Genomic DNA, 10,863 nt, shown 5'->3' on the forward strand with positions numbered 1-10,863 from the left:
AAAAATTACCAAACTTCAGATTTTGGTTCTAAATGTACTAAAAGACTTCTAGATAAATTTTCATGGATTATGAATATGTATAACCATTTTTCATATATTTAATTCTCTAAATAGATACAAATTCATGAAAAATAGAAATCAGTTAAGAAAATACCCCAAACTCTTTATAACAATGTCATTACACATACTTAAGCTGGGAAAAATATAAAAATGGGTTTCTAAACTGTTTAACCAAATTTTATGATTTTTATGCATTTATTCTAATAAAAATGAAATAAATAGAAAACAGTTTCAAAATTAATCAAACTTTTTATTTTACTGTTATTATACATATAGGAGCTGGGAAAAATATAAAAGATATTTTTCAGTTGGTATTTCTATTTTTCTTTGTTTTATCCCCTTAAATAATCATTAATTGAAGAATAAATAATAAAGAGTTAAAAGAAATTCCCAAAAAATTTTGTAACATCATTTACAGTGTAAGTAATCTGGGAAAAATACCAAAGGTGGTTTTCATATTGTATAATCCGGTTTTGGGTATTTAAGTATATTTAAGTGTATTTAAGTGTATTTAACGTTAGAAAATAGGGTATTTAAGTATATTTAAGTGTATTTATGTAGGCTCCTAATGTACAACAAGAGGTTCTGGTAAATTTTCATGAATTTTGGATGATCAGAAATATTTTTTCTATTTTTAGGCCATTATAATTACAAAAATTGCGGAAAAATAGAAATGTATTATGAAAAATCGTGAAATTATTTGTCTGAGTCTTCCACCTCTGGTAAGAGGTGCGAAAATTGCTAGATGGCATTTTCACACTCTCTAAAGTGGTTTTGTGATTTATTGGAACCACACAAAAAGAAAATCAAAAGACACATCAAACAGTAACAAAAATCGATGAAATTTTATGTGGGGTCATTATTCACCATAAGGGTCATCCACGAATTTTTCTAGGATTTATAGACCTCAGAAAGTATTTTATGTGATTTATGCCCTTGTTTTCTTGTAACAAATTTAGTAAATCAAACAAATGGTAAAAACTCTTGCGATTTTCCAGATATTCATATTATCTTAATGGGAATCTGGGAAAATTTTTATTTCGAACAGAAAGAACTTTTAGATATTTTTTATAAATAAAATCATTTACATGCACTATTAACAATGTACTTTAATCATCAAGCTCTTTAGCTTGGTGTTCATCACATGCATCACAGTTTGAAGACCATGCATGGACATATGTTGGTCATAGTGATGTTTTCAAAGGAAATACTTGAATGCATAAGGTATATGAACCTTCAAAACTTGTAAAAATCCGTATTTTAGGGTTTTGGAGTTTAATAAACTTTGAATATCAAAATAAATAGAATATTTGAGACTTTAAATTATCTTATGGTATTATAACTCTTTTATAGTTATAAATAATGTTTGTAATTTATTTTTATCGGTTTATTGGCATTCTATGTAGTGACTCCGAGATTCAAGCGAAATTGAGGAATCAAGTATACTAGTCCTAGTCTACAACTTTGACTTAAGTTTCTATGAGACTCCGACCTAATTTCTACTACTAGGTCAAGTGCATAATGTGTGTATATGATTCATGAAAAGGTGTTCGAGTCAAAGAGTGGCCCGAATAAGGATAGTCACTACCGTTCAGTAGATGCAGAATTCACATATCAATGTGAAATCTAAGCACATTATCCATTGTTTCTAATTGTTTCCAAGTTTCTAGTAGGTCATAACTTAGCTTCTAGTTACTAAGTCTAGTATGTGTCGTGCCTATATATGCAACTAAGTTTATTCAAATCTAGAACTAACTCGAATTTTGACGGTTGTCACAGTCTCCCCCGGTTAAAAGAATTTCGTCCCGAAATTCAATTCGTGACGTATCCTATTAGAACTCAGCCGAATACAATTATATAGCTGGAGAGGTGGTGACTTGCAGTGTTCTTTGATTATTTCAGGTTTATTTCCTCAAAGGAAGAACCCAATTATTTAGCTATAGTCAAAGTAATGTTTCCTTAATTCGAGTTCTACAGTCTAGATTGCGAGAAATTAGGATCACGGAAATCATGATCTGACAATGGCGACCTAGTTGAAAAAGATCATCTAGTTAGATATTATCTGAATTAAGAGAGCGGTATAAGTTTTGCTGAAGCACCAACTGCACTGAGCGTAAATCCGCATTGATGCTTAAGTCGCATTCTAAATCGGCACTAAGTGTAAATTTATCGTCTGATAAAGAAAAGATTAGGAACAATTTGTTCACTTCCGGGTTGGCTACTAAATATGGAAAATATATATTTTGAAATAAGAAGGGGTAGCACGAATGAAAGAGAAGCGATTGAGGGTAAGTTCCTAAAAATACATACTAAGGGTAGGCAACAAAGTTTTGGTACATCTCAAATGTAAAGGATAATTAAGTGTCGTCGACAAAATAAATTACGAAATGATTGAGCATCTCCGAGGCTATAATTACTACTACGGTTACTCTTATAATAATAAAACCTTATTCGAAGAATAAATATATTTAGAGAGTCATTGGTGCAAATGGAAGCGATGAAAATTTATGATAAATTAAATCACATTGTGTATATAGCATTTTAAGTGTTTAGAAGTGATTAAAAATCTCATTGTTATCAAAATGTCTGTTTAGAAATGATAATTAATCTCACTATTATCAAAATGTGTAATAATTCCAAGATAATGAAGATACATGTGTGGTGATCCAACAAAGTAGTAAAATAATATAAAGATTAATTAAAGTTAAAGGTTTAAGTCGTCATTAAGGGAAAAAAAATTTATTGAAATTACTGATATTACGCTATTTGAAAAATTGACTAATTGTCTAAGTCAGGACAAATCTAAGTTTACGAGGAGTCAAAATACTTATGAAAACAAGCTTGAGAGTTTAGGAACTCACTGAAAATTGCAAAGTAAAATACTATTTTAAGAAAGGTGTAAAAATGTTAATCTTTGAAAATAGTGCATTCATAGTTTAGTGTTTCTACAAAAACAATCATTTAGAGAATAGATAATCGTAAAATTCAAAACTTTTGATGTATTTAAAGAAAAGAAGAAACATAAGGATACATATCCTTCACATATATTTTCCGGATATAGAAAAATTATAAGCATAAGAGTATTCATCTTGTGTATTAATTATAAGGAAAAATACAATGAAAATTGCATTTTATATTAAGTTTCTGAATTTAGAACGAAAGAGCAAATGTAAATAAGGATCACTTGTTTATAGAGATTTCAAAATAAAAACAAGATGTATATGATAAAAAAGCGTAATTGAATATATCAAAGTTGACTAAATAAAAATTATTCCTCACGGCTATACATGTATTAATCGCTCAAAACGAAAGGATAGACTTCTAGTATGTATGTGTACAAACATGATACCAGGAGAAGCAAATTAGACAGAAACAAAGTTAGACAATGTATTATGTTACTATTATGGGTGTGTGAGATCTAAAGTCATAAGGAGAGCAAGAAATCAAGTGCGGGGGAAAGAAAAAGGAAGGTAGCGGCGGCAATGATTGTTATTGTTAAACTTATAAGAACAATACCTATAGGTAGATTAAAACCAGGTTGAGATATATTTCAAACTTTAATATTTGATGTATATTGATGATTAAATAGACATGTGAGAGTCTTAGAATGTTTGCTAATAATCATGAGTTACCTTATTAAGTTAAACTCCATTTGTGAAAAAGAAGAAGCACTACAAACGGTAGTTGAAAATCTGACAATTTGACTTTTTAGAATGGAGTTCAATAATAGTTAAAACATATAAGGTAAAGACTCAATAGATTTAGAAGAGTAATTATACATTGTTGAAGGTGTCACTGGAAATTTAAAAGTGAACACTAAGTTTTGCAATGTTGTAAGTTTTATAAACACATTATAAAACTAATTTGAAATAAAATAAACAAATAAGGTGTGTTTTGAAATGTAGGCATCAGTGATGTCTTGTAAACACATTTGGATTAGAAAGTTGTAATACCATGTTGGGTTTCAAGAAAACACATTTAAGTAAAGTACGATGCCTAAATGGGGAAGTAGTCAAAAGTCTTAAAACAAAAGTGGTTTGAAGATCCGATGAAGCTTTTACACATAATATGAACTTTAACGTCATATGTTTAAGTTTTATAGTAAAGAGTTTAAACACGATAATAAAAGAAAATGTTTCTAGTTTTTCGAAAACGTGCCAAAATGGTAATCAAGGTTTAAAATGGTTTCTATGCCCTTTAAAAGCACATCTATCCATTGAAATGGATTGAAATGAAATTGAAATAGCAATGTTAAAACCAATATTGGTTAAATTGAGTTTTGAAGAAAAGTGTTAAATTAAAGCAAGTTGTCAAATTTTTTTTTTTTAGCGAGAATATGGCTTACATTGTTAGGAAATGTCTACTAAGTTGACTGAAGTGGTTATAAAATATTTTATCGATGATAAATAAAACCGATGAAGCGAAATAATTTTTCGATGGAAGATTAAGAAGTAAGGAGAAAGTATGTTAGTGTAGTTGATCGTACCTAAATACTAAGGCGAGTATAAGGGGAGTACCGATGTCTTTTCCCCCAAGATAAAGGGCAAGAAAAATTGTTTGAAAAACGTTTTATGGTGTCAATGCAGTTTCGTGGCCTTTTATAGAGGTCAAAGGGATATCCTATGTTAAGTTTTAACCTGAAGGTGGAAACAACCTAAAGCTAAATCGTAGCGTAGTAATAAGGTCTCACATATTAGTAGCGATAGGTTAAACCTTTGTGTCTCCTTGTGAGTCGAATCCAGAATGCCCGCCAATGGTATCCAAGTGATTACTTAGTGGTGACTCATCTACATCCTTACGCGATGCTCCAATTATCATTCGTGTCAGTATCGAAACGCTTTTTCCTAGTTGTAACTCTAGTACGAAGACGATGAAGAGGTATTGAGGGATAATTGGTATTGGTTTCGACTTAAGATTATTACTAGTGTATATCTAACTACTAACCTTATATCTAAAGTCAATAGCTACCGAGGAATACCCATTATCAGTACTATGTGCATTGCCCTTAGAGTGGCTAGTGATATAACCTAAGTGGTTAACCTAGCACTTGATAACGGATAAGAATATTTCTAAATAAGGGCATTGATATAACAGTGAACTTAGTTTCTAAGTGTATCTAGATGAATGCCTATAATATGCAATGCCCGTACGCACACCAAAAATTTTGTTTTTCAAAAGTTTAAGTTGAAAATTGTTTTGAACATAATTCTACTATAACCGTTTCAAGCCTCACATTAAGTTTCCTTAATTAAGCATAGTTGGCCAGGCTATACTTAGTTAAAGTCCAATAATGCGTACTTGAATTAGTTATACCAGTAGTATGTTCTATATTTTAAAAAACGTTTAGAAATTTTTTTTTGGCTATAGTTGTGGTTCTCCAAAGGAAAACCGGTATTCTCTATAACCTTCGGCTCTGATACGATTATCTGTCACACCCCGCTAAAGCGGAAACACAGGGCGTGGCAGTACAAAGGGTTTCATCGCAAAAGTTAAAAGACAACACCAACCATAGTATTAAAAATCATTACAAATTCACAATGGGTTTGAACAACTTTTAAAAGAAATTACAATGTAAATTGAAATACAACACATGCGAATGCTCCTAAAAGTGAAGTGTCCCTAAGTGCCACTTACTCGATGGTTCCTGAAAAAGCATGTAAAACGAGCGTCAACTATAAAAATAGTTGGTGAGTACTCACAGATAAACAAAATAATATTAGTTCCATGAATTGAAATCAAAGTTTTGATAAAAGTTTCCAATAATAAAAGTATATTGTTAAAATGAGTAAATAAGTTTGTAAAAACAAAGTTCTTTGTCATCATGAGAGATAAAGTATGTTGCCCAAATAAGATGCAACATTCATATTCTCATGGAAGATAAAGTTCGTTACTCAAACGAGTAAACAAGTTTCATTGCTAAAATGAGCAATCAATTTCGTTGCTACAAGGAGCAAACAATTTCATTGCTAAAACATGTATATAAGTTTTCAGTAATAAAAGTTCGTTGTTGTAATGAGAAACAAAGTTCATTGCTATAATTAATAACAAGTTTATTGCTATAGCGAGAAACGAGTTTGTATGTGTATGAGCAAACAATGAGTCTCAACCAAACCTATGACTGAAGCCCTATCAAGATCTATGCTTATCGTTCCATAGATGAATATGGTATCATGCACTCCAGCAATAGGGCGAGTGAGGAGTTGTCAATTCCTAATAGCGCTATCCATAATGACCATTGGCTCAAAGAGTTAATGGTTAGAGATAAGGGAAGGGCCTTAGTACGATAAGTTCTCATGTTCCGTGTTGCATAGACATACATAGAGAGACATAGCAATAAAATAGCAATCATTTTTGATACAAATCAATTTAAATACAACATTCAAATAATAGTTTTTCGGGACATGCTTTTCCACCCCAAAATATAAAAAAAACTGAAAATAGGGGAGTGCGTGAATACTCACAATGCATTTAGATGATGCAAATGGTGCCTTGAACTACGTTCCACGTGTACCACTACCGATTCCTACAATAATGGTATTCGCTAGTGAGTCTCTAATCGAAATCTAACACTAGTATACTTACTACTACAATAGAATTATGCCAATAATGTGTCAAAATTTAATATTGATAAGTTACAAACATTTTTCTGTGGAAATTAAGTTTCAAAGAATCAATTGTTATATAACAATTTAAGTGGAAATTTCCCATTATTGAAATGCTAATATTTAACATTTTAAGAGGTGTTCCAATGATTAAATATTCAAAAACTAAATCAATTTAGTTCTAAAATTTCCCAAAGTTTGCATTTCAGTTTTAATTGAAGTCAAAGACCTCAAGATAAATTTTCTTGAATTTTTCATTTGTCTGACTATTTGTCACGATTTTAGTTTCTTGAATAACCATAAAATCATGAAAAATACTAAACAGTTAATAAAAATTACCAAACTTCAGATTTTGGTTCTAAATGTACTAAAAGACTTCTAGATAAATTTTCATGGATTATAAATATGTATAACCATTTTTCATATATTTAATTCTCTAAATAGATACAAATTCATGAAAAATAGAAATCAGTTAAGAAAATACCCCAAACTCTTTATAACAATGTCATTACACATACTTAAGCTGGGAAAAATATAAAATTGGGTTTCTAAACTGTTTAACCCAATTTTATGATTTTTATGCATTTATTCTAATAAAAATGAAATAAATAGAAAACAGTTTCCAAAATTACTCAAACTTTTTATTTTACTGTTATTATACATATAGGAACTGGGAAAAATATAAAAGATATTTTTCAGTTGATATTTCTACTTTTCTTTGTTTTATCCCCTTAAATAATCATTAATTGAAGAATAAATAATAAAGAGTTAAAATAAATTCCCAAAAAATTTTGAAACATCATTTACAGTGTAAGTAATCTGGGAAAAATACCAAAGGTGGTTTTCATATTGTATAATCCGGTTTTGGGTATTTAAGTATATTTAAGTGTATTTAAGTGTATTTAACCTTAGAAAATAGGAGAAAAATAGTATACAGAAGAGAAAAATCATCAAAATTTTTATGTAGGCTCCTAATGTACAACAAGAGGTTCTGGTAATATTTCATGAATTTTGGATGATCAGAAATATTTTTTCTATTTTTAGGCCATTATAATTACAAAAATTGGGGAAAAATAGAAATGTATTATGAAAAATCTTGAAATTATTTGTCTGAGTCTTCCACCTCTGGTAAGAGGTGCGAAAATTGCTAGATGGCATTTTCACACTTTCTAAAGTGGTTTTGTGATTTATTGGAACCACACAAAAAGAAAATCAAAAGACACATCAAACAGTAACAAAAATCGATGAAATTTTATGAGGGGTCATTATTCACCATAAGGGTCATCCACGATTTTTTCTAGGATTTATAGAGCTCAGAAAGTATTTTATGTGATTTATGCCCTTGTTTTCTTGTAACAAATTTAATAAATCAAAGAAATGGTAAAAACTCTTGGGATTTACCAGATATTCATATTATCTTAATGGGAATCTGGGAAAATTTTTATTTCGAACAGAAAGAACTTTTAGATATTTTTTATAAATAAAATCATTTACATGCACTATTAACAATGTACTTTAATCATCAAGCTCTATAGCTTGGTGTTCATCACATGCATCACGGTTTGAAGACCATGCATGGACATATGTTGGTCATAGTGATGTTTTCAAAGGAAATACTTGAATGCATAAGGTATATGAACCTTCAAAACTTGTACAAATCCGTATTTTCGTGTTTGACATAGGTTTTGGTCCTTGGATTTCACCATTTACAACATGCATGTTGTTTTTGGTTGAAATCTTACCACCATCATCATCAAAACCATGAGTTTGTGTGTGTGTATGTTTATGTGTTCATGATCTTTCATTAGAATGGTGTAGAAGAACAAAGAAATGCAAGAAAATCCATGAAAACTTGAAGGAAAATGAAAGGAAATCGTGTTCTACCTTAATGAACACCATTAGATGATGAAGATTTTGAGTATCTTGAGTGTTCTTGGACATGTTGGCTGTAAAATTTCGTGGTTCATAGTGGGAGGAAGAGAAAATGTGTGTGAGAGTGTGAGAGAGAAATGAGAGAAAATGAGGGAATATGGAGTGTGAGAGAGAAAAAGAATCATTTTGTGTTGGGAAGAGGAGAGGCATCTTGGGAGGAGGGATTCCGACTTTGGAGTGGAGAGAGGGTCTCCTTCTCTTAAATTTTATAAAATTATAACTTTATTTTATAAAAATATCAAGTTTTTATAAAATATGCACCTTATTTTAATTTTCATTCACAAAACCTTGATTTTTTATTTTTTGCATAGAAAATAAGGTTAAATACTAATGACTTAATTTTTTTTTTTAAATGCATTCTCATAATTTTTATTATTATAAGATCATATTATAAGTTTCATAATTATTTTTATAGAAATTTTTAAGGTTAAAGTTTATAAATATGAGTTTTTATGGCTTTTAGGGTTTTGGAGTTTAATAAACTTTGAATATCAAAATAAATAGAATATTTGAGACTTTAAATTATCTTATGGTATTATAACTCTTTTATAGTTATAAATAATGTTTGTAATTTATTTTTATCGGTTTATTGGCATTCTATGTAGTGACTCCGAGATTCAAGCGAAATTGAGGAATCAAGTATACTAGTCCTAGTCTACAACTTTGACTTAAGTTTCTATGAGACTCCGACCTAATTTCTACTACTAGGTCAAGTGCATAATGTGTGTATATGATTCATGAAAAGGTGTTCGAGTCAAAGAGTGGCCCGAATAAGGATAGTCACTACCGTTCAGTAGATGCAGAATTCACATATCAATGTGAAATCTAAGCACATTATCCATTGTTTCTAATTGTTTCCAAGTTTCTAGTAGGTCATAACTTAGCTTCTAGTTACTAAGTCTAGTATGTGTCGTGCCTATATGTGCAACTAAGTTTATTCAAATCTAGAACTAACTCGAATTTTGACGGTTGTCACACATAAGTTCTTCAAATCTTACTTGTATAAATATATCTGTATAGACATGAGTTTGACAATATTATAAGTTTAAAAAGTGTTTGATAAAGGATTTAGCATTTAAAAGAGTTTAATAAAATGTTTTGAAGTATTTGAAATCCATAAGTTCGATAACAATTTGAAGGTAATAGAAAATCTTTCTATTTGTTCTAGTTACTAATCACATGTGATTAATATAATAATAAGTAGAATGTTTCAACTTGTATTCCCCCTATAAAAGCATTTAAAATCATTTCAAAGGTTAATTAAGGGGTATGAACTCACCTGTAGTGAGTGGTTTGGATGGATGTGCTGGATAGGATGCTAAGTGTCAAGTGAGGACTTGAGCACACACGGATCCTATTTAACATATAATGAAACATTTATGTATATATTTAGTGATTAAACAACTAATTAAACAAGTAGAAACACCCTAGGACATGGAAAACACTTTGTTTCAAGTGCTAGAAGTACAAAGGGTTGTATCTAAGGGTTGTAGGGCCTCACATTGGAGTTTACGGCCCATGGGTTCACGACCCAAAGTGTTTACGGCCCATGGGTTTACGGCCAAATGAGTTTATGGCCGTGAACTCATGGTATCTTGTACCATTTTGTGTGTTTAAGGTCCTATGATCTTCCTCGAGGTGTTCTAGACTTAGTTTCAAGGCTTAGGAAGGAGTTGTGGCAACATTGCTCCACTAATTAGGGTTTACGGCCAAAGGAGATTGCCTTGGCCATAAACACTCTTTTTTTCAAGATTTCATGATGTTAACAAGGTGTTTAACAACTGATTTAAGTATATAACAAGCTAAGGGTAGTGTACTTACGTTTTTAAGGCAAATGGGGGTGTTTTCGGCCCAAAACACTTTAGTGTTCTTGGTGTTCTTGAGGATCTTGAAGATCTAGACTCAAAAGATGAGATTTATGAATGAATTCAAGAGTGAATCAAGAAGAAGAGATGTGTTAACACATATATTGAAGGATTTACTTACATTTTTGAAGATTGGGAGAAAAAGTCTTAAGATCCTTGGGAGAGAATTCCGAGTTCTTGGGCTTGGAATGGTGGAAATGAGGAAAATGACTAAGGACCATATATATAGAATGGTGTTTACAGACACCATGGGTTTACGGCCGTAAACTCATGATTCCTGGCCGTAAACACCTCTTTAGAGGGTTTATGGTTTGCTTGATAGTTTACAACTTCAATGGACACTTCCTATCATTCATTCTTTGGATATACTAGGCTCGGAATGCTCAAATAGACTCAAAATAGTG

The 10,863-nt window shown here is 30.7% G+C and overlaps 1 long non-coding RNA gene across 1 annotated transcript; it reads right to left on the reverse strand.

Annotated features, from left to right (window-relative positions):
• Window positions 1-5,658: 5,658 nt before the first annotated feature.
• Window positions 5,659-8,624, reverse strand: LOC145107483 (uncharacterized). Its single transcript, XR_013707880.1, has 3 exons — window positions 8,547-8,624; window positions 6,522-6,583; window positions 5,659-5,704 (listed from the first exon to the last, which is right to left on the reverse strand). It is a non-coding gene; the product is annotated as an uncharacterized LOC145107483 (long non-coding RNA).
• Between the last annotated feature and the right edge of the window lie 2,239 nt (window positions 8,625-10,863).

This window comes from Lactuca virosa, chromosome 4 (genome assembly GCF_052849685.1).
Source record: "Lactuca virosa cultivar CGN04683 chromosome 4, Lactuca_virosa_CGN04683_v6, whole genome shotgun sequence".
NCBI classification, from domain to species: domain Eukaryota; kingdom Viridiplantae; phylum Streptophyta; class Magnoliopsida; order Asterales; family Asteraceae; genus Lactuca; species Lactuca virosa.